Source organism: Petaurus breviceps, unplaced genomic scaffold, assembly GCF_028583685.1.
Source record: "Petaurus breviceps papuanus isolate PSGF00001 unplaced genomic scaffold, PetGlider_PUasm1.0 90650, whole genome shotgun sequence".
NCBI lineage: Eukaryota > Metazoa > Chordata > Mammalia > Diprotodontia > Petauridae > Petaurus > Petaurus breviceps.
The window spans coordinates 730,243-754,981 of NW_027187299.1; the positions used below are offsets into that span (position 1 = coordinate 730,243).

General features: G+C 40.6%; 1 long non-coding RNA gene across 1 annotated transcript in view; it reads left to right on the plus strand.

Moving 5' to 3' along the window:
• Positions 1 to 3,127: 3,127 nt before the first annotated feature.
• LOC138143580 (uncharacterized) overlaps positions 3,128 to 24,739 on the plus strand; it is a 186,213-nt gene continuing 164,601 nt past the window's right edge. Inside the window, exons 1-2 of the long non-coding RNA XR_011163733.1 lie at positions 3,128 to 3,390; positions 3,521 to 3,694. This is a non-coding gene — a long non-coding RNA (uncharacterized lncRNA). The remainder of the gene's footprint in view (positions 3,391 to 3,520; positions 3,695 to 24,739) is intronic.

A 24,739-nucleotide genomic window follows, 5' to 3' on the forward strand; every position in this document is an offset into this window, starting at 1 on the left:
AGGAGAATTGGGGAATAAGCACAAAAATTTGGGGATAATTTGGCTAGCAATGACTTCACAAAATACCCCCCAGGAACAGCTGCTGTTCCCACTAGTGACCCAGGATGGGATTATCAAATGTGAGGATAGGGGAAAAAGAGACCATATGGTACTTTGCCTCTTAGAAGGCCTAAGAACTATATTTAAAAAGCAAGTAAATTAGGGGTGGCCAGGTGACACAGTGAGTAAGAGCACAGGCCCCAGAGTTGGGATAACCTGGGATCGAATCCAGACTCAGATACTTAGTGCCACACCCAGAAATAACTGGCCGTGTAACCTTGAGCAAGTTACTTAACCTCAATTGCTTAAAAAAAAAAAAGCAAGTAAATTATCAGAAAATTAGAGAAATTACTCAAAGAGAAAAGGAAAACCTTGCCCTTTTCCAAGACCTACTGGTAGAAGCTTTTAAGAAGTATACTAATTTAGATCCTGACTTTATAGAAGGGGCAGCAATCCTTAACATGTATTTCATTAATCAGTCTGCCCCAGATATTAGGAGGAAACTGCAGAAATTGGCAATGGGACCCCAAACACCCCAGGCCCAATTACTGGAGGCAGCCTTTGGGGGCTTTAACAGCAGAGGCCTAGTTTCATCAGAGGAGAGAGAACTAAGAGAACATACCAGAGACAGAGAACATGAGTGATTCTTGGCTGCTGCCATGGTCAGGTAAAACCCCTCTAGGACACCCTCTTCAAGGAAGCCCAGTCACTTAGGCAGTGGGGAAACCTGCTTCTGATGCCACAAGGGGGGTTGCTGGTCCAAGGAGTGCCCCTCCAGGGCACCCCCCCCCAAGAGGGAGCCCCAGGAACCAATGCCTCTAGAACTGTGCCCATCTGACCATGAGGGACATTGGAGGAAGGATTGTCCCCGAGGTTGGAAAAATGGTAGAGCCACATCCCAGTACCCTGTCCTCCAGTCTTCTCAAGCCTTGGAGTGACGGGGAAGCCTGGGGATTGGCAGTGCTCCCACTTTCTCCATCTCTCTCACTGAACTCTGGGCAAGCATCAAAGCTGAAGGTAAGGTTACCTACTTTACTATGTCTAAGTTCTCTGTTCTAACCAATTGGTTCTACCCTCCCCTTGCCCTGGCAGGTCAGGGGTCATTGAAGGGGAAACTAAGGGATGTTTTCAGACATACCCAATCCCCTGCCTACAGTAACTTAAATGGAAAGAACAATGACAAAAATATCAAAAGTGAATTTTGAAAAATTATAAAGAATAAGCATAACTCAAAAGATATGAGAAGATACCTCCATCCCACCCTTTGCAGAGATGGGAGGTCCATGAATGTGGTATGGTGCACATATCTTCATGCTTTTTTTAGTATGTTAATCAGTTATGCTGATTTTTTTTCTTTAAAAAATTATTAGTGTTATGGGATGACTCTCTGGTAAGGGAGGGGAAGGATACTAAGAGAGTAACATGCAGAAAAACTAGGAAAGCAGGTGGAACTACATTGTCAATTGTTTTAAACAACAAATGGAAATGTTTGTATTTTATCCTGGAGGCAGTTGGGAGCCACTGGATCTTCTTGAGCAAAGGAGTGAGATGGTCAGAACTATGTTTTAAGAATGGCAATTTGTCCACGGTTTGGAGGATGGATTGGAGAAGAAAGACAGTGGAAGCACAGAAATCAAATAGGAAGCTATTGTGAAAGTTCAGCTGAGGCAAGATGAAGACTTAATCTAGTGTTGTGGCTGTGTGATTGGAGAGAAGGGGCTAGATATGAAAGAAGTTGCAATGGCAGAATGAATAAGACTTGTTAATTGATGGGATATAGTGGATGAGGGGAAGGGAAGAGTAGAAGTTGACTCTGAGGTTGAAAAGCTATATTGTTGGATGGATGGTGATCCCCTCAGTAGAAATAAGGAAGAGGGTAAGATTTTGGGGAAAAGGATAATGAGTCCTGAGTTTGAGATGATTATAGGATATCCAGTTGGAAATGTCTAATAGGCATTTGGTGATGCAGGGTAAGAGCTCAAGTGTAAGACTAGGATTGGACTTATAGATATGGGAGTTTGGTCTTCATAGAGATAGCATTTGAATCCATGGAACTGATGAGGTTATTAAGGGAGATAATGCAAACAGAAAAGGCAGCCCGAGAAAGATTCCAGTGTTACACTATACATAAGGGTTTAAATATGGATGAAGATATAGCAAAAGTGACTGTGAAGGAAGGTCCTGGCAGGGTTGAAAGGTGAACCAGGAGAGAGAGAGAGAGAGAGAGAGAGAGAGAGAGAGAGAGAGAGAGAGAGAGAGAGAGAGAGAGAGAGAGAGAGAGAGAGAGAGAGAGAGAATTGGTCAACACCCAGGGAGGTGAGAACATCCAGGAAGAACATGTCCTCAACAACATGAGATGCTGTTCATAGGTCAGGAAAGGCCAGATCTGAGAAGAAGACAATGAATTTGGCATTTAGGGGATCATTGGTAACCCTGGAGAGAACAGTTTCCATTGAATGAGGATGTCCAAAGCTAGAATGCCAGGGGGTGATAAATGAGTGATCACTGTGAAGAAACTGGTGCACAATGTATATGTATTCACACTACAAGTATGTAGATTTTGAAGTTTAATTGACTCAGCTACAGTAAACCAGACATTACCAATTTTCATTTAGATTTCAGCATAAAACAATCTAGGGTTCAAGTATCAGTTTCATCAGTCAAGGGTTAGGGTCTGGAAATGATCTGACAAGCTGAGTCCTTGGGACCAGGATGGGTGGGGCAACCTAGGCAATTCATTTCAGTGAGTCTATTGTTTCTCTTTACCTAAAGCAAATTATCAATGCATTTTGTTTTCCCAGCCAAGTAGTTTCTTAGGCCTTCTGAGAGTGTCTCCCACAGTTCAACCATTCTTCTGGCTGAAATCAGGGCCTTCTCTTTTCTGTGATGACATCCCAAAGAAATACATCTGCTCGGGTGGAAATGGCCTTAAATTATTATCACTGCACATCTCTATTCCATTAAGGAGGCTGACTTATTACTTGTTAGTTTATTGGGGGGTTGGGGATCAGAGCCAAGGAAACTAAGACAGCTGTAGAGTGGCTGTAATTGGCCATGAAGGAAGACAGCTGATTTCCCTTAGGGGTATACTGACTTGGCCTGTCTCTCCTAGTGGCTTTGGGGAAAAAAAATTCTGACCCTCCTGAACAAAACTTTACAAAATAACCAGGAGGGACTGTTCACTCCCTGGTGGGAGGGAGAGAGAGAGAGAGAGAGAGGAAATAATGGAGAGATGGTTCCCCCTCTCCTTGGAATAGTCTTATCCACTCCCTTGGACTTTTTGCCAGTGATTCCACTTGCCAATTCACAGAAAGGAGTCAGATAACAGGACATTTTGAATCTGAAAATAGGGTGACTTTTATCTTTTCTTATAAGACATTTATATCTTTCTTTTCATATTGGAGTATATGATTGTAACCCCTTTCCCAAAGTTCATTGGTACGTGACTCTCTTCTTCTTCTTCTTTTTTTTTTTTTTAAAGCAATCGTGGTTAAGTAACTTGCTCAAGGTTACATGGCCAGTTATTTCTGGGTGGGTGCTAAGTGTTGGAGCCCAGATTCGATCCCCAGGTCATCTCGACACTGGAGCCGATGCTCTTACTCGCTGAGCCACCTGGCCACCCCACGTGACTCTCTTCTTATTGGAGAACATGAAGGTTTGTCGTGTGTGTGTGTGTGTGTGTGTGTGTGTGTGTGTGTGTATGTGTGTATCTTGGGGGGCAAAATTGTCAAGAGGTGAGAGCTTTAGCTCTCACCTAGTCTCCCTTTGGGGACTCTTCAGAACAGAAGTATCTTTCAGGACTCTCCAAAAGAAAGTCTTCTTTGAATTTAGCTTTGAGTCAGCTTCTAACTTCAAGAAAGAAAATGGAAGAGACCAAGCTTGCTTCTTTGGAGGACAGTGGGTGGAGAAGAGGCTATCGTTATCTATTTTGTTCCCCTTTGAGTCACACAAGGACAGCCTCCTAGCCATAGGTAGAACCTTCTAGATAGACACGGGGCTCATACTCTTTATTGCTACAAGTGTGAGCCCCACTCCTCCACCCTCACTACTTACATGTTAAAGGATATTTTTCTGCAGTAGAATCTGGGCATTTAAATTCAAGAGGGAAATGAAGTGGTTCTGTATCCTTTAGGGCAAATGATTTTTGGTGTCATCTGGGACCACTAGTCACTGAAGGTACTCCAGACCTTTAACTGATTTAAAATGCAAGTCACACCATGCAGTGTGTTTTTATATGCATGTGTTGAAAAGGAGTTATTTTGACAGCAGCTTTGACTTTAAACTGGAAGCACAGAAATCAACCTTTTAAAAATGAAACCAGGATAATTTTTAAGGCAGGAAAAAGCTCTAGAAGATTTTTTTCTGCTAGTATATGGGAACAGATGGGAGCCATGATCCATTGGGTCCTTTGTCACATTGAAGTTGTCTTGCTACAGGCCTCTTTGAATGTAGATCCCTGTTCAGATTATTTCAGCATGTGCATGTGTGTGTATGTGTGTGTACACACACATATATAAAAGGATTGTTCATAAGAATTTGAATTTAAAAATTTTAAAATAAATAACATAAACATACACATTAAAATAAAGAACAAAAGAGGATTATATATGAAACTATGAACTTCTGTCACCCATATTTTAAAACTTTATATAATAGTAATAAATCTGTATTTTTATTGGCTGTCCCTCTTTTGAATTATTACCTTCCTCATCCCTACCTCCTGGCTTCCCTGGCTTCAAGCCTCAGCTAAAATTCCACTTTCTGTAAGCGCTCTTTCCCCATTTCCCCCTTACTGTTGGTGTCCTCTCCCTAAGATTGTCCCCCAATTTATCCTTGTAACTGTTGTGTTTGCATGTTATCCCCCTCATCAGACTGTGAGCCCCTTGAGATTAGGGACTATTTTTGGTTTTCTTTGTATCTCTGGCATTTAAACAAAAGCTCATTGACTTGCCTTGCTTGTCTATGCCTTCTTTGTAATTTCTTTCTGCTCTCCTGTATATTTTTAAATGGTTCATTCTGCTCTTTTCCTCCTCCTCTTCCTCCTCCTCCTCCTCCTCTTCTTCTTCCTCCTCTTGATCCTCCTCCTTCCATCCCTGTCCCCAAATAGAAACTTTCCCTTATAACCAATAACTATAATAAATCAAAACAAATTACTGCATTGTCTATGGCTGTAAATGTGTCTCTTTCTGCACCTTTAGTTTTGCCTGAGCACTTTGATGCCTTTCTCCCAACTTTTATGAAGCCCTCTTTTCACCAATATTCAAGGCGAAGCTGAGGGCTAGGCTAGAATGATTTCCCTCTTCCTCATAAGTTAGTTACATTAGCACAATAATAATAACACCAATAAAGATTTCTATACTTATACCCTCCATGCAACACCATCAGTTTCTTTGGATTTCTCAGGGATCAGAACTGCCCCCAACTCTAAGCCAAATATCTTGCATTTGCTTAGTTTTGGTCCCAGATTTCCAAGGAGAAAGAGCTGCTGGTTTAAGCGGGGAGAAAAAACAACTCAAAGTGTCTTCCTTACTGAGGGTGATGCTTTATCACCAGTGTGAACTTTGGAAAAAAGTCACTTAACCCCTCCAGCTCTGAATCCTCTGAAGAATGAGGCCATTTGTTTGAAGAAGTTATAACACATCATTTGACCTATTAGTTGTCAACTTTGGAAGTATCCTGTCAGTGTGTGTTTGAGTGCCCTCTAGTTGCATGCTAAGGAAAGGCACTTTATAAATGCGAACAAATATGAATGCTTCATTTTCTCTCTTACCGTCATTGCTGTCTTCTCATCAGCAAGAAAAGCATTGATTTTTCTGTTATTTGCCAGGCATATGTAGACTTATTGACTTCTTTATTTCACATCCTATTAGAATTACTACCCATAGTTTTCACTACAAATCTGCTATCCTGTTCATAGGCTGTTTTGTAATTTCATACATGTGTATGTACATACATATACCTATACACACATATATATGGACATATATACATACACATCTCTCTATAACCATGTGTGTATATATACGTGTCTCTCTATATCTATCTTTATGTGCTTAGCTAGTTTATAAGTTACCAGAAGGTAAGGTTGTATCTTCTACCTTTTTCCTTACTCATTACACCTAGCACAATGTTGTACATATGTTATGTGTCCAATAAATTATGACTGAATTACATTTGTGGCAAGAGAAAATCGTAGACTTGTTAAAAATGGAATAAACTTTTAAAAGCAGCTAGTCCAAGTCCCTTATTTAGACATTCAGAGCTAGAAGGGAGGCTCAGAATTTGTCTGATCCACCAACTTACTCATTGTGTAATAGACTCAAGATCACCAAGGTTAAGGTCACAGGATTATTGGCAGAGGTGGGGCTAGAACCTATGTCTCCTAAAACACAAGCCCAATGTTCATTCTGCTATGCTACAATATCCTCCAGGTGTGAAAATGATTATCTTGCTAAAAGTTGCCCCCACCCCAACAGTAGCTGTATTTCACGGTGATATGTACATAGACACCAAAACACACCCTCTCCTTTCCTGGATCACTCAACTCCTCATTAGATTATTTGGAAACAACTTACGGGTTTTTAGTAACAATCAGCCAACTTTCAGACATGAACTAAATTGAATCTCATTTCAGAAATGCAATTCCTGAGTCATGATTTCCTTAGGAACAAAGAACAGCTTACATTACTTTTTTTTTTTTGGTCTTTTTGGAGGGGGGAAGGCAGGGCAATTAGGGTTAAGTGATGCTCAAGGTCATACTAGCAAGCTAGTAAGTGTTAAGTGTTTGAGGCCTTATTTGAACTCAGGTTCTTATTTGAACTCCTGATGCCAGGGCAGCTGCTCTATTCATTAAGCCACCTAGCAGCCTCCCTTACATCACTCTTAACTGGGTGTAGCCTCCTGCTTTATCCACAGCAAGGGTTTTGAAGGGGCTCTAACCTCTTTCAGCTCTAAAATCCTTAAAATCTTTGAGATGCCTTATAATCCCCCAGCAAAATATTTTGTTTTAGTGCTTTTGGTTGAAAACAACCACCACCACCACCACCACCACCACCACCACCTCTGTCCAAGATTAACAAGACAGCACAGAGAAAAAGGCTTGGGAATCTCACAATTTTAGAACCACAGAATATACAGAAATCACTTTCTCCTTAATCACACTATGGAAATTCTTTGCCTTTCATGGCTGTGTGATGAATGATACTTGTATAATCTGATTTCTATCTGGACTTAATGATTATATTTAGGCCAGTTCTTTTAGACCAGGGTTCTTAACCTGGAGCCTATGAACATGTTTCTTAAAAAAACAATTATTTTTAAAGACTACATTTCAATATAAGTGGTTTCTTTTGTAATCCTATGTATTTTAGTGATTTGAATTTAAAAACATTCTCCTGAGAGGGGATCTTTCAGCTGGGCTTCACCAAGTTTCCAGGGGGTAGGTATCATGCTTCATCAATGGTCTTCTAGGATTGTGGCTGGTCAGTTCTTTGATCAGAAATGTTAAGTTTCTCCAAAGTTGTTTGTTTTTACAATGTTGTTATTATTGTATAATTATTCTCCTGGTTTTGCTCACATCTGCTCACATTAGGTCATATGTATCATTCCAGGTTTCTTTGAAGTTGTCCCTTTTTCTTTCGTATGGCAAAATAATATTTCATTATATTCTTTAAAATTTTTTTTCTTTTAAAAATTCTATTTATTTATTTAATTATTTTTTTTTAAATTCTTAATTTTTTTTTTTAAAGCAATCAGGGTTAAGTAACTTGCTCAAGGTTACATGGTCAGTTATTTCTGGGTGTGGTGCTGAGTATCTGAGCCCAGATTTGATCCCCAGGTCATAGGAACCGGTGCTCTTACTCGCTGAGCCACCTGGCCTCCCCTAAGCAATTGGGGTTAAGTAACTTGTTCAAGGTTACATGGCCAGGTGTTTCTGGGTGGGTGCTAAGTGTCTGAGCCCGGGATTCGATCTCCAGGTCATCCCGACACTGGAGCCGGTGCTCTTACTTGCTGTGCTACCTGGCTGACCCAATTTTTAAATTTCTATTTATTTTTTTAAAGCCTTTTTTTTTTGCAGGGGGGAGGGCAGGGCAATTGGGGTTAAGTGACTTGCCCAAGATCACACAGCTAGTAAGTGTTAAGTGTCTGAGTCTGGACTTGAACTCAGGTCCTCCTGTCTCCAGGGCCAGTGCTCTATTCACTGCACCACCTAGATGCCTCTCATTATATTCTTATGCCATCATTTGTCCAGCCATTCCCCAATTTATTGAGCACATTTTAAATTTCCAGTTCTTGAACATATTCATTCTAGGCAGCCAGTCTTTGACTTGGTTTTTGCTATGCTAGCATGACCATACTCTATTTTCTCTCATGGAATAATATATGGAAGACTTGGGGAGGAGGTTGTCTTGAGAAAGAATGTTAAAGACCGGTGGGCAGGGGTATGTGTGAAGGCCTGACCTGTCTCCTCATTTGCCTTCTTTTTCCTTAAGTGCCTCCATCTTGGGGTTACTTTCTGAATGGCAACAGAAAATGAGGAAGTGGTGACATCGTAGGACCATACAGTATTTGAGTTAGGAGTTACTTTAGAGGTCTTTTAATTCAAGAGATGAGGGACTCAGAGATGATATGACTTGCCATGTTCACATGGCTAATTAATGATGGAGCTGGGAAGAGAATCCAGATCTCTTGATTCCCAATTCACTGACATGTCACTATGTTATCTTGCTTGGTTCAAATATATCATGAGGTCATGGCATGGTTGTTTAGATAAGAGTTATCAAGTAAGGGTATTGTGACCATCAATACCTAATTCCTTTTTGAACCATGCCCCCATCATCAAGAAAGGCTTCCTGAACTATCAGTATCTACTCCCTCCATCTTCTCCCAATTCCATTCTTCAGTCAGTCCTTTTAGCTCCACTCTATACCAACCCAGAAGGGAAATATACAGTTTTGGTGATTGGAATGAGCAGCAAGAAATGTACACCCAGAGTAGATAACATAAAATGTATTCTCAGATCAATTTTGTCATTCTTGATGTGAAAATCATATATTAGATTATAAAATAATAAAATCCATTAGATTTTTTTTCTTTTTTTCCTTTTAAAAATTTATTTACTATTAGTTTACAACATTCACTTCCACAAGTTTTTGAGTTCCAAATTTTCTCCCCCACTTCATCCTCATGGTGGCATACATTCTGATATAGGTTCTACATATACCTTTACATTAAACATTAAACATTAGTCAAGTTGTAAAGAAGAATTACAACCAATGGAATGAATAACAAGGAAGAAGAAACAAAACAAAATGAAAAAGACTGCATAATTCTTTCTCTGGATGTGGATAGCCTTTTCCATCAGGAGTCCTTTGGAGTTGTCTCATAACCTTGCATTGCTGAGATAAGCCCAGTCTATCAAAGTCAGTTATCACAGATACGATATGTCTGTAATTATGTACAATGTTCTCCTGGTTCTGCTCTCCTTACTCAACATCAGTTTATGTAAGTCTCTTCAGGTTATTATGAAGTCTGTCTGCTCCTCATTTTTTATAGCACAATAGTATTCCATTCCATTCATATACCACAACTTGTTTATCCATTCCCCAATTGATGGGCATCCCCTTGATTTCCAATTCTTCGCCATCACAAAAAGAGCTGCTATAAATATAGGTCCTTTTCCCACATGTATGATCTCTTTGGGATACAGTCCTAGAAGTGGTATTGTTGGGTCAAAGGGTATGCACATTTTCATAGCCCTTTGGGCATAGTTTCAAATTGCTCTCAAGAATGGTTGAATCAGTTCACAACTCCACCAACAATACATTAGTGTTCCAATTTTCCCACATCTTCTCCAGTATTTATCATTTTCCTGTTTTGTCATGTTAGCCAATCTGAATGATGAGATGTGGTGATTTAAAGTGATTTAGAGCATTTTTATATGCTTATAGATATCTTAATTTAATTTCTTCCTTTGAAAACTGCCTTTCATATCCTTTGACCATTTATCAATGGGGGAATGATTTGTATTCTTAAGAATTTGACTCAGTTCTCTGTATGTTTTAGCAATGAGGCCTTTATCAGAGACATTGGTTGTAAAAATTCTTTCCCAATTTTCTGCTTCCCTCCTAATCTTGGTTACATTGGTTTTGTTTGTACAAAACCTTTTCAATTTAATGTAATCAAAATTATCCTAGTTGCATTTTATAATGCTCTCTATCTCTTATTTAGTCATAAATTCTTCCCCTCTCCATAAATCTGACAGGTAAACTATTCCTTGCTCTTCCAGATTGCTTACAGTATCAGCCTTTATATCTAAATCGTGAACCCATTTAGACTTTATTTTTGTATACGGTGTTAAAATCCATTAGATTTTTTTTTTGAGGGGGGAGGACAGGGCATTTGGGGTTAAGTGACTTGCCCAAGGTTACACGGCTAGTAAGTGTTAAGTGTCAGAGGCCAGATTTGAACTCAGGTCCTCCTGATTCCAGGGCCAGTGCTCTATTCACTGTGCCACCCAGCGGCCCCTAAAATCCATTAGATTTTAAGCTCCTTAGGACAGGGACTCTCTTTTGCCTCTTTTTTTACCCTCAATACTTGGCACAGTGCTTGGTACATGGAAGACATTTAATGAATGTTTATTTCGTTGAATAGAATACAAGAATTGAGACAAAATTAATTGAATGTAAGGGGAAATAGGTAACTTCAGTAGCCTCAAAATGGCAGAAGTAGTATGTGTGTTGAATTTTATACCCTCTAAATTTCAGTGCTTAGGGATAAATTTCTGATTGCCTTTCCCTAGTTACAGCTTTCTGTCTGTCTCTAACCTTCTGGACACAGCAAGGAACTAGTACGCTACAAATGGTTGAAATTGTCATAGATGATAGACAGCAAGCCCCTATTCTGTTTTTGTCTTTATATTTCTAGTTCTTGGAACATAGTAAGTGTTTATTAAATGCTTGTCCATTGACTGATTATCTTCCTAATTGATTTGTGGCAGAATTTATGGAACACAGAGTATGATAGAAAAGCAGAGTGACATAATGCAAAGAGTTATTAGATTTAGAGTTAGGGGTTGTTTTATTGTTGTTGAATCATTTTCACTTGTGCCCTAATCTTCATGATCCCATTTGGGGTTTTCTTAGTAGAGATACTGGAGTGGTTTGTCTTTTTCCTTCTCCAACTCATTTTACAAATGAGTTAACTAAGGCAAACAGGGTTAAATGACTTACCCAGAGTCACATAGCTAGTGAGTGTCTGAGGCCAGATTTGAATTCAGAAAGATGAGTCATCCTCATTCCATGCTCCACATTGTTTCCAATGTGCTACCTAGCTCCCCTTGGAAGATCTGGGCTCAAATTCTGGCTCTGCCACTTGCTGCCTTGGGTAATCTTGGCCTATCACTTAACTACTCTATGTCCCAGTGTCCTCAACTGAAATCTCTAAGGTCTCTTTGAGTGCTAAGTCTGTGAAAGACAACTTCAGCTAGGTTTAGATTTGGTATTTTGTGAAATCATACAAGGTGACCAGTCCTGAGGGGGACCATGGACCTTTCTATGTGTATTTGTAGTGGGTGGTTTAAGTGGTTTGAGTGGTAAGTCATTTAGAGGGATGTGGTAGCCCCCAGGTATGCGGTGGCAAGAATAACAGAGGATTAGAATAGAATCATTTTATTTTCTAAAGTTTGCCAGTGTGTGGCACTGGTTCTTTAAAGATTGAGCCCAGCTCAGTTTTGTGATTTAGCAGCTTCCAAACCAGCAGCTAGAGATTAGGCAGCAATTCTTCTGGTGCTTTATTCAATGAGACTCATACCCACTGAATTTTGCTAGCATGTGTATGCCTTCAGCAAGTGGGTGCTTAATATATGTTTGTTGACTATTTCAATAATTAATTAAAAGAAGAAGTTATGAAATGGGCTGCTTCTTCCTGTAGCAACTTGTACACCAGGTGAGCTCCTTCCTGGCCTGGTCCTGTTCTGCTCCTTCCCCTGGGGGGGGTCCTTCCCAGCTGTGAGATACTCAGGGTCCAAAGTCTCTTCCTGAGGTCTCCAGCTTTCCTGCTTCCAATCTTGCTCAACTGAATTTATCATGAAAATTTGATTTGGGGGTATCTTTTGTACTGATGTTTCAGAATTGCTCTGCCAATTTCTCCCTCCTCTTTAAAAGCATCTGATCTCTAGGACCACTTTCACCAGAGATCTCTGCCCTCCCCAGATAGCTATTTCTTAATAGTTGTTGATTACACAATGTCTCCTTTGTAGCACTCCAAAGCATATGACTGTGATTGTGTTTGCCACAGAACTGGGAGCTTTTTTTGACCACATCTGAATGGTATAATTATTGGGATTGGTTGGACTCTTGCAAGCTGCCCCCATTTCATTGGCTTGCCAGGGAACCGTGAGGATAGTGACCATCACAGAGTTGTAGTTGACTCTTAAGCTATGTTCCTACCCACATATATGCTATTACTGTTTGGCCATCAGTTCTCTGCACAGCTGCATCTAAAGGAATGTCATTGTCCTATATTGAATTACTTCTGATTGGTTTTTCTTTTTTTGTGTATGCTTGAACGTGTGGGGTGTTGCTACAAAGAAACTAAGACCTTATACCCTATAAGGGGGTTCTGAATACATTCAATTTAATTAAATATCACCCTGTTGTGGTGGTATACAATAACTTTGACCATTTGGCAGCATAAAATCAAGAATTCCAGATAAAAAACCTAGCAGCATTGAATATGCCACAAGTCACTCTCAGAACTCTTTAGCCTTGGAATAGGCTGACACTAAACAGCTCCAGAAATGAACTTCCCAGTTTATCTCCAAACCTACTTGCAGTTCTAACTGTTACCATGCTTTAAGATGGAAGAAGTTATCATATATATGTGTATATATATATGTATACATACATATATGTAGACATTTTATATGCACATGTGAGCTATTTTAAGATAATTGGCAATTCAGAAAACATTAGCATGAATACATGACCTTCCTGGGAGGTAAGTCATTGTCACTTGAGGTTTTAGGGTTCCAGAGCTAAGCATGGACATGCATGGTAGCAGAGAGGTAACAATAGTGGGACAACTGAAGCTTTATCTCAAAGCGCCAACATTTAGAGAGTAATAAAGCACTTGCAGTCCTTCAGCAACATAAAAACAACTACGTTTAGCACCTAGTGAGCAAGACTAAGAAGTTGAAATAAGAAGCTACCAGATATCAGGTTTCTTCCCTCCCTCCATCTAAATGTGCTTGTTTCCATGCTCCCTCAAGTTTGTCCTAAAAAGTTGATTTGAATGCATTTTATGCTGTTTGTCCTGGACACAAAAATTGCTAATTATGGTTCTGTGCAGTAGTTTAGAGAGCCTGGAGTAGGATATCAAAGCTATTTTGTAGGAGCATAGTACTTGGAGTTGAAAGTGACCTTGGACATCACTCAATCCAACTCCCTTATTTGGGGATAAGAAAATTGAAGTTTACAGAGGGAAAGTGACTTGCCTAAGGTTATGCGGTGACAGTGGCAGATCATGAACTAGAACCCATGATCTCTGGGCTCCCAGTCCAATGTGTTCTGTTATGTAATATTCCAAATTTGAGATACCAGAATGTTATTTCTACTCATTGTATGGAGGAAACAATATGTTTTGTTTTGTTTTTGCTTTTTGGAGGGGGGGAAGGCAGGGCAATTGGAGTTAAGTGACTTGCCCAAGGTCACATGGCTAGTTTTTGTGTTAAGTGTCTGAGACTGGATTTGAACTCAGGTCATCCTGACTCCAGGGCTGGTGCTCTATTCACTGTGACACCTAGATGAATCATTTCCCAATTCTATAGGGACACTTTGCTGTTGGTATGATTAAGACGCTGTGTCTTCTAATATGTTAGTTGGTGTCCCCTTTGCCAGCAGGGCCTCAGGAAATTTCATTAGGATTGGATAATAGCATTTAGTGCACTGTGACATTCTGCTGCATATCAGATGGTCCTTCTTCCGACTGTAGATTCCCAATAAAATCAATAGCATGAGCCCCAGCTTTCCCCGTTGGGACCACATTAATCTTCACATTTTTGCTGCATCACTGATTTCCATGACAGCTCAAGATGTCTTTCTGCTTCTGACTCTCCCTTATATTAAAAGACTTGTGGGTCCCATAGACTTGTTAACCAGCAGTCCCTCGGGTTTCACCCCTTGCCTTTCCATTTTCTCAGTTATGTTGCTGCTTCTTTGGCTCTTCCACAAGTCTTTCCACATCATTCATCTTGACATTTAAAAGTTTCCAAGCTTGTTCTCGGATGACACAAACACGGCCTGGTTTTGGAATGCAGAGAATCCAACGACGCAGAGGAAGGGAGGGCTTGCTTCAGTAAGGGGAGAAAGAGGTAGCCCATACCTTTGGAAGGAAGACTATGAAGACTAAGGCTAAGCTCCTAAAATATGTTCTGTGAATGTGTGTTGGAGGAATTGCTACCACTTAGTTTGTTTCCCTTCAGCTATACCTTGGGGAATTGTCATGACTCTAATCGCCAACCCCCCCCCCCAAGCCCCAAACTAATGTGAGGTTGTGAGGTTTAAGTTTGGATCATCCCAGCAAATGCTTTCCAGGACTTAAGGCTGGAAGGCCCCTTGGAGGTCATTTCACTTCACTCTCCTCATCCATTTTACAGATATAGGGACCTGAGACCTGAGAGATATAAAGGCAAGTTCAAACCCACATTCTCTAATGCACTTTAGAATATCAGAATTGGAACGGACCTCAGATTTCATCTGGTCCAACCGATACCTGATAGGAATCATCTCTATCCCATTTCTGTTAAGTGGTCATCCAGTCTCCAGCTGATCGTCTCTCCAGTAATGAGCAATCTCTTACCTCCTCAAACAGTATTTTCCTCTTTTGTACAGAACTAATTGTTGGGAAAATTTGCTCCTAGTTTTGTCTTCAGGTACCAAGAACAAATGCAATCTCTTTTCCTTCTGACAGCTCTTTCAATACTTGAAGGCATCGAGCATGTCCTGTCTCATCCTCTCATCTTCCCCTCACCTCCAGTCTTCTTTTTAGCTAAATATCCCCGCTTCCTTAAACAATGGCCTGGTCCCCAAGCCATTGTCATTCTGAGCACCATCTTCTGAATGTGTTCCAATTTTTCAAAACCAGGTTTTCTGACATCAAATCCACTGCTCTTTCCGTTACACTCATTGATGTATTCATCTTGGGCAAATAACTTCCGTTTATCTGTTCCTTCTTCTTTTTCACCTTTTATCTTCTAGGTGTTCAAAAATGGGGCTTGAGATTTTTAGGTCAAAAGGCATATCTGAATAAAGAATATTTAAAAAACAAAACTGGAAAAGTTTGCCTTTTGTTGTAAAAACTGCTTTGCTCTACTTCTTGTTATGTGATATGGCATAAATGTTAGTCTTGTTTTCATAAGAACTTCATGTCTAGTTTGCTTTGGCCAAATTGTGATTTTTCTTATTGAGAACATAAAGTGCACTTACAAAAAGCTGATATACCATTTCCCCTCCCAATCTGACAAGTACAAGGGGAATGAACCTCAGACCTAGCAAGCGTAGACTCACCAGCATTTGTCCTTTGTGACTGGATTCTTAATAAACACCCTAGAACTCCCTTTTCCTAGGGCCTAGTTCTCTCATGTGAACTATTTCTGAGTCTAGTTCTCTGTTCTTCATGAAGTGCAGCATGAATTTAATTGGTTAGGAACAAACAGGGGTCCAAGAAGTAACTAAAATGTTTTTTTTTGGGTGTGTGTGTGGGTTTTTTTTTTTTTTTGCGTTTTTGGAGGGGAAATGCAGGGCAGTTGAGGTTAAGTGACTTACCCAAGGTCACACGGCTAGTAAGTGTTAACTTTCTGAGGCTTGATTTGAACATAGGTCCTCCTGACTCCAGGGCCGGTGCTCTATTCACTGCACCACCTAGCTGCCCCTGTAACTAAAATCTTAACACTGAATTATAGAATCCCAAGAAATTTTATTCATACCTTAGTGGGAATCTTCTCTATCATTTCCATAAGGAGTGGTCATTCAGATGCTGCTTGAGAATCTCCAGTTGTGGAGAATGTTGCTTCTGCATTTGGACAGCCCTAATTAGTTGGAAATTTTCACTGACGTCAAGTCTAAACTATCCTCTCTTCATCCTCCACTTAGTTCTGCCATCCTATATCCTGATCTACATTGAGTGACATGGAAATTAATCAGACTCTTCATGATTTGTTGATGCAATGGTCAAAGTAATAAATCAATTCAGTTGATTCAGTGAAGAACTCATCCTACCAGCTGTTTATTGTTTGGTACCTTATGGACAAAACTGATTTAACAACAACAACAACTTTTCAGTCCACTATTTTCTTATAGATAATGCAGCCCAATTATGATTTACAGTCAGAGAATCATAATGTATCTCAAAGGTTACTAGGACAACTCTGATAAGCCCCTGTGAGTAATGTTAACATCTTGGAATACTTACTAGTCAAGCCCCTTCTTCTTTCTCACCCCCACCTCCAGTCAAAGCTGGAACTTGGGAGTGACAGAGATTAGTCATTTGCAAAGGCAGCATACACAGAAGAAAGTAAATCAGCTCTAGGCAGGCCCTGGCAGTTCCACATTACTGCTGGTGCTTGTGTCTGCCCTGTTTGTAGCATGATGAAGAACATTTGTATGGTAAAATGTATAGGGAGATTCTTGGGCAGCTAGGTGGCACAGTGGATACAATGCTGGGCCTGGAGTCATCTTTCTGAGTTCCAATCTGCCCTCAGACACTTACTGGCAAGTCACTTAACCCTCTTTACCTCAGTTTCCTTATCTGTAACATGAGCTTGGAAAGGGAATGGCAAACCAGTCCAATATTTCTGCCAAGAAAACCCCAAATGGGGTCACAAAGAGTCAGATACAACTGAAAAACACCATAGTTAGATTCTGCTTTAGAGAGGAAGCATAGCATAGTGGATAGAGAGTTGGCCTCAGAGTTGAGAAAACCTGGATTCAAGTCCTGACTCTGACCTATAATGGACTTTGTGACCCTGGGCAAGTCACTGAATCTTTCAGTGGCTCTTGACATGCATTGGTAGGAGTTTCTCAGCAAGAACTTACTATTCTGATGACATCATTGGATTGTATGCTTGTGGTCCTTTTTATTTCAGCACCTAAATGTGCCTTCCTCCCCCTCACCAAACCAAATGTAGATTCCCCTGGATATTGTTGACCTCACTTCTTTCCAACAAGCACTCCAGGATAGAAACTTTATGGGGAAAAAAAGGAACTATTTTCTTTTCTTTTTAAAAAAAAACAGTTTATATATGTATGTATTTAATTAACAAGCATTTTTTCCCTCTCATCTCCGTCCCGCCAGAAAAAAAGCAAAAAATTTGTAAGATCAAATTGGCACAATCAAGCAAAACAAATTCCTACACTGACCATATCCAGAAAAGTATGTCTCATTCTGCAAATGGCGTCCATCACTTATGTTTTTCTTTATCATGTCTTCCTTAGAGAAATGTGACCTCTCTTCCTTTTTTTGACTTGAGCATTTCAAAAGTGAGTTAAGTATACTCTTTCAAGCAGTTTAAAAGACCTAGTTAAAATAATAAGTGCAAATGATTAAATAATGTCTATGTGAATTAAAATGAAAACAATGTTTATAGCCAGCTCTGTAAGTAGTGGGTGGAATAGCAAGCTTTCCCACCAGCCTACATATAAAGCCAAATCAAGCATAGATCTGAAAACTACAAACAAATCACCCCTCTGCATTTCGACTACCTGATACATGTGTTAAGAAGGCCAGAAGGAGCTAGTACTTGACAATAGCTAAATTTCCAGCTGAAAAAGTGGAAATTGGCTTCCTATTGGCTGTAACTTTTGCATTGAAGTGCAACTAGGTGGCCCAGTGGATAGAGTACTGGTTCTGAAGTCAGGAAAACTGATCTTCCTGAGTTCAAATCTATTCTCAGACACCTACTAGCTCTGTGACCCTGGGCAAGTCACTTAACCCTGTCTACTTCATTTTCCCCATCTGTAAAATTTGCTGGAGAAGGAGATAAAAAACCAGTCCAGTATTTTTTCTGAGAAAACCCTAAATGGGGTCATGAAGAGTTGAATACAACTGCCGTTATAGATAGGCAAGAATGCCTTATAAAAAGGACTTTGTGAATGAGGTTTGAACTCAAGTCTTCCTGATTCCAGGCCCTGAACTCTATGCACTGTGCCACTTAGATAGATAGCTGGGATAGGGGGAGAAAGCAAAAAAATAATCCTCTCCACTCCTGCTTTATGCCCCACCCCCCTACTCTTATAGGTATATCTTAGAGGAAGCTGACATTGTACTTGTCAGAGATGGGCCATAGGTTTCCAGTGCCTGTGGTTAGCAGATCAGTGAGTGTAGAAGCCTTGCTAACTCATCACAGTCTGCAGCCTCACATGGACGGTCCTTTCTGTTGGGACTTGATGCTGCACCTGTGGCCAACACCATTAGATGGCACTCTTATAACTAGAGAGAAGAACTGTGTTTCCCTGCAATTTTTTGGAGATTTTTTTTCCCTTTTCCTTCTTCTTCTGTTCTAAATCTCTCCAAACCAGTGATTCCACCCACCTTCTTAAAAACAGAATAGAGCAAAATCATTTCCTAGCCTGGTACAGCTGTTATAATTTTTGCAGCTAATGTCCTGCCTCACACCCCCTCAGCCCTTTCCTTCCTGGCCATCTTTGATTCTGACCCCGTTATCCTGATGATCGTCATTCCCAGGGGTTCCCAAGAATAGCAATAAACATGCCTCAAAAAGGCCTATGAAAATGTGGGTTTTCTAGAAGGGAAAGTCAGGGGACCCCAGCATTTATGCATATGCAGGGTTTTTGTTGTGGTGGTTGTTGTTTTGAGTGAAGACGAAGGAAGGAAGAAAAAGATTCAACGGAGTCAGTGGGAGAGGGGGCAACAGCAGGAATTGAAAGAATGTGGAGAAGGAGCTGGGGGAGCGCTGGAACAAGGTCTCTAAGAAAGGCGTCTTGGCAACACACTGGGGGAGATGAAAGGCATCCTGCCCTTCTGTTCCTGCCTCTCCAGCTGCAGCTGCTGTCAAAGTCCCCTCTTTTTGGTTAAGGGTCAAGGGTGTAGATCTCAAAAAAACCAGCAGCCGCAGCAGCAGCAACAAGAACTAAGACCCTTGTTTTCTACCTGAGGATCTCGGGCTTTGGTTCCTCTCCTCTCACTGCGGCTCCTGTCTGGAGTAGGTAGGGTTAGAGTAAAAGATAGAGAAAATGAGAGCGGCCAGGGCTTATAGGTCCTTCAACACTCATCTATATGTTTCAGTCTTTCCCTCCCCCTGCTGCCTCCCCTCCTTGCCCAGCACAAAAGCTAGCTTCCCTGGGCTCTCAGCCTCCCTCCTTCTTGAAAATGGAGAGAATGCTGTCTCCTGGGAACAATTAGATGTGAGAAAAGCATTTTCTCAAACAATTGCCAGGAAATATTGTCTTGACTGATACTCCTAAAGTAAGGCCGTCTTCTTGGCAGGGTTATTCTAAGGCTTGGACTGTGGAAACAGCAGTAAGTTGTGGTTCCAAAACCCCTAATCTGTCACATACCAGAGTCCTCCTACGACAATCCTCCCTTTTGGTTTTCCAGTGATAGATGCTCATGGTACATTGGAACTAATAGCCTTGACCAGCTAACCCATTTGAGACTTCAGCTGTGCCAGCCTGTTTGTTGGTGGGAGGTCATTCCTTTGCTGACTCAATCCCAGACTGGGATTCATTGCTCCTTCCCACTCCATGAGTAATAACCAGGGCTTTTCCTCTTCAAAGCACCTTCCCAGCATTAACTACTTAGTCACCCCACCCCCCACCCCCAAAGCGCTACCAGGGAGGTTATTATTATTTTAATTATGCTCTGGCAAGGAAGGAAAACCTAGGAAGATAAGTGGAAACCCAGCCCTAGGCTAGCCAGGAAACTAAGGAGGGAGTCAGCTTTAGGACTCAGGAGTTTATGGCTGGTTGGGAATTCCCAGAACATCAGAGGTTGGGCAGTGATGATATAACAGAGTGCACAAGCAGAGGCCTGACTTTAGGTAGGAAGTAAGGGAGCAGTGGGATCTTGGGACGAAGAATGGAGAGCCCTGGACCTATGGCAAAGGTCTTTTTTTTTTTTCTTTTTGCTAAACTCAGAGTCTGTGTATGGAAAAAGGCTAAGTCTTACTTACAGTATGTAACCTGAAGAATCATCCAGACACTTGGTTTGGACTCTTATTCAGACGCTCCCAAGTGCATAGTATGTGAGCACACACATAAAATTACATTACTCTACAATGCTGCTGGCTGGATCTGTGAAATGCATCTCAACATATTCCTTTCTCTTTTCTGAGTGAGCATTTTGAATGACTTCTGTTAGTAATAATAAATATCACCAAAGCACTTTGTAAATCTAAAGTGTGAGATGAGGGTTTGGAATAAGAAGGATACTCTATTTCTCTTATTCACTGAGTTGAAGGTTTGTCCTCCTTTTGGGGTGTGCTGTGTGAAAGTTACAGGGTTTTCAGAAATAAGTCTGAGTCTTGGTGATAGGGTGTGAACTGAAGCACCTTCTGGAAGGCAGACAGCAGAGTAATCCTTTCAGTCAACCCTGTCTGCAGCTGCTTTTTATAAACTTGGCATAAATATGTACTGGGGAAGGCCAGGACTGTATCTGGAAAATATTTTCCACCATCTGAAACACACACACACACACACACACACAGGATTGGAAAGAAAAAAGTGCCCAGAAATTGTGCACAACATGGAGTGGCTTCACTTGTGGTTTTTTTCCATTACTTCCTCAGCTCATTTTTCTGCTGCCAATTTTAGAAGGCCATAAGTCATAGTTGTTGTTAAACTTTTTCAGTTAAAATGTAACTCCAAGAACAAAGTCATATGATCTGCTGTAGTCAAATAGACCTTGGAGGAAGCTGAGATGGGAAGAAAAGCTTTCCTCACTTGGTGAAGTTCTGTGGGCTAGATCTGTCTGTTCATGGAATCTCCATTTATGTGTGTTATAGATGTATATCATAGGTCCTTCTGAGGACCCTGAGGTTCTGGGAGAAGGGCAGTTACTTATAACTGAGATGAACAGGTCCCTTCCCAAGTGGGAAGAGGAGATGGATCCGATTTTAAGTATTTAGTGTAAATTAAGGGCAGGATGTGGTCTTAATAGATAATCTTTTTAATCTGTTCACCTTCCTCACCCCTTTTCTTTTGGAATCTATGGCTCCATTCAAGGTTGACTTCTCTGCCATTTCCTCCATGAAGACTTTTCCCAAACCCCAAATTTTTAGTGTTTTTGTGCCCTTCCAAATTAGGATTATAGATTCAGAGCCAGATTTTAATGCCTCTACTCACCTCATATTAAAGATGAAGAAACTGAGGGCCAGAGAAATTTATTGACCTGCTTGTGGTTACATACTCAGTAAGTGTCTAAGTCAGGATTTGAACATGTATTAGTGAATCCACATTAAATACTTTCTCTACAGTAGAATACAAGGTCCTTATGTTTTCACTTTTGTCTTTGTAAATCCTAGAACCTAGTATCATGCTTGACCCATTAAAATTGGACCTTTGGTTTTGTTGATTTAAGGAACTCCCCATGAGGAAGCTATATTTTAATGTAGATTTGCACTTGTTTTGCAACTTAGAAATCTTAGAGAATCACGAGGTCACTGGGAAGAAGTTAAATGATTTGTCCAGAGTTACACAGCCAGTCTGTTGTCAGAGCCTAGATTCCAACAGAGGTCCTCCTGACTGGAAGGCCAATTCTCAATTAATAGAGTGTATAGTAGAGTGTTAATAAATACTCATCAGATTGGATGGCACCGTTTGATTTTCCTTAAGTGATGCAAGGTAGAGGGTAGTTTGGGTGAATTTTGTTGACTTCCATTTGGATCTGTGAGTTGACAGTTGGGGGCAATCTCTGTTCACCTCCATGCTGGCTTTCCTTCACTGAACACCTGACCCTCATACTCCTAGATCCATGAAAATTAGAATCAAGGTAGACAAAAGAGAAAGTACCTGTTCAGAATCTGTCATTGCTAGCATACATTGATTTGGATGATCTGGAAATTTTTTTTTCTTTTTTTTTCCTGGAGGAGAAATTCCAGGGTCAATATACATTCATCTCTACCCCACAATGTTTGCAACTGTATCTCTAACTGCATCTATCAAATCATGGATTGCTAGAGCTAGAAGGGCCTTAGTGATCACCTGGTCCAACCATTTCATTTCACAAATAACTTACCCATGAACTATGTCTCCCTGGCTGTATCAATAGTCTTCCTCAATATTTAAGAGTACAACAAAAATATCCTCAGCCAAAGTACAAAGAATATTTTAACTAAAGCCCAGAAATCTGGATTCAAACCCCAGCCTTGCCATAAACTAAATATGGGACCCCAAGCCCTCTCTGGGGTTCAGTTTCCTCATGAGACAAAATAATCACCTTTACTACTCTCTCCCTGTTTTATGAATATAAAAATTGGATCATGATCATGATCAATCAATCTATGAAAGAAACATTCATTAACTGTCTACTAAAGGTCAGGCACTAGACTTAGGTACTAGGGATTCAATCCTTGCTCTTAAAGAGTTTACATTCTACTGGGGAAGACAACATGTACATATTTTACAAGATAAATATAAGATAGTTTAGGAATCCAGAGAAATGATCAGAGGGATTTGTGATGAAGACCAATAGACCAAACCCCTTAACTAGCCAGGTGACATTGGAGAAAGCAGACTTCCTCAGAAATGATTGGCACTACCCAGTTTACTTAGACTAGGGTTCTTAATCTGTGGTCTATGAACCTTCAGGGTATCTATGGATAGATTTCAGTGGGTCCATGAGCTTGGATGGAAAAAACAACAAAACAACTCAAGTATATCTTTGGTTTCACTAACCTTTGATTTCCTTTGTAATCCTATGTATTTTATGCATTTAAAAACATTGTTTTGAGAAGAGGTTCCAGGTTTCACCAGACTGCCAAAGGGGTCCATATCAACAACAACAACAAAGTTTAAGCACCCTTGTTCTAAGGCCTACTTTCATTTCTTTTCATCACCTTTTCTACTTGTTTCTCCCATCGCTCTCATTGTCTTCTTAAATGAACCTTAGGTGCAGTGAGATTTGCTCTAGGACTGGCTGGGCTTGTACCAGGTCTGCTAAGGGGAGGCCCTATGCCTGGGTCTTAGACATAGAAAACAAGTCAGTGCTTTATTTTATGATGAGGGATGTTCAATGAAGACTAATAGGCAAAGCCCCTGAACTTGTCAGGTGATTCTGAAGAAGGTACTTCACATGTTAGTCACCAGTTTCCCATCTGTCAAGTGGGTGGGTATTCCTTATATACATCACCATGAAGCAGATGTAATGCAATTACAGAATTTATTGTCCCATAGCTGACCTCCTAGGCAATAGTGTTTCCTGCCCCCTCCCCCTGCCCCACGGCCCCTGTGGTGCCTCTCCTCCCCCTATGGTGGATAACATCAATCACTATCTCAAGTCTTAAACACTCTGGTCTTTGAGAGCTTGTTTTGCCTCTCTACCTTCTTTCTTCCCCCTTCCTGTTTGGGAATTCTCCAAAGTATTCTTGGTTTAAGAATAGGGCTCCACCTGGAACCCTAGTCACTAGTAACACAGCCCTCTTTCACACCTTCTCAAATGAATTACCTAATTCAGCAGATTGGAGTCCTGCACGGACAAGCAGGAAGACCAACCTGAACAACCAGCCTCCAAACATTTTCTTGGGGAAACACAAAAGCCAGTCCACCCTTAGAGCCCTTCAACCAGGCTCAATGTTTTTCTATAGATGTCCTGTTAAAAAGCATATGTGATGGACTAGCTCCAATCTTCATTCCAAGTGTGCAGTGTACCTGATAGCGCCCCTCCCCCTAGGACCTTCTTAACTATCTATACGCAGTCTGCAGAGAACTATTTAAATGACTCAGGAAATGGATACATATTTTTCTCTTCCTCCCCTTTTCCAAAAACAGTTCAGCTTTCCTGGAAAAAAACAAAACAAAACAAAAACAAGTATGATTTTAAAAAAAGAATGAACTTGTGGAAAACCAGTTCTGAACACTAGTTTTCTGACACTCTCACTCATTGGTTCATGCCCCATCCTTTCCTGTGTTGTTCTCTTTGCTTCTAACTCCATGACAGCACATCCTGGGAGGAGGGAGGAGATGGATGAATGATATGGTCTTGCTGGGAGTTGTCTCTCATAGCATAAGGAGGAAGGCAGACCAACTGAGACAGCTTGAAACAAACATTTGTGCATAGGCATACAAAATACCTGCATGTAATATACATGGAAAGGGACTGCACCTGTGATTGAATGGGTATAGAGAATTCCTAGGAAAGGAAGCTATGACTACACATAGGAATCTGTACCTTATCTGCAACTTAGAGAGTTGCCTAGAACACTGAGAGGTCAGTGACTTGCCCAGGGTCACACAGCTAGTATGTGTCAGAGGTGAGGCTTGAACCTAGGATTTTCTGATTTTGAGGTCAGCTCTCTATCTACTATATCAGTGCTGTCTCTCATAATATAATTAAAATAGGAATAAAAATTCACATTGATGAGAGTATACGTGTGCCTATATGTGTGTTTTCAAACTCAGCCTTGATGAAATTGGGGGTTGATATGGACACACCATTAGTTACCTAATTGTCAATATGAAGATTATTT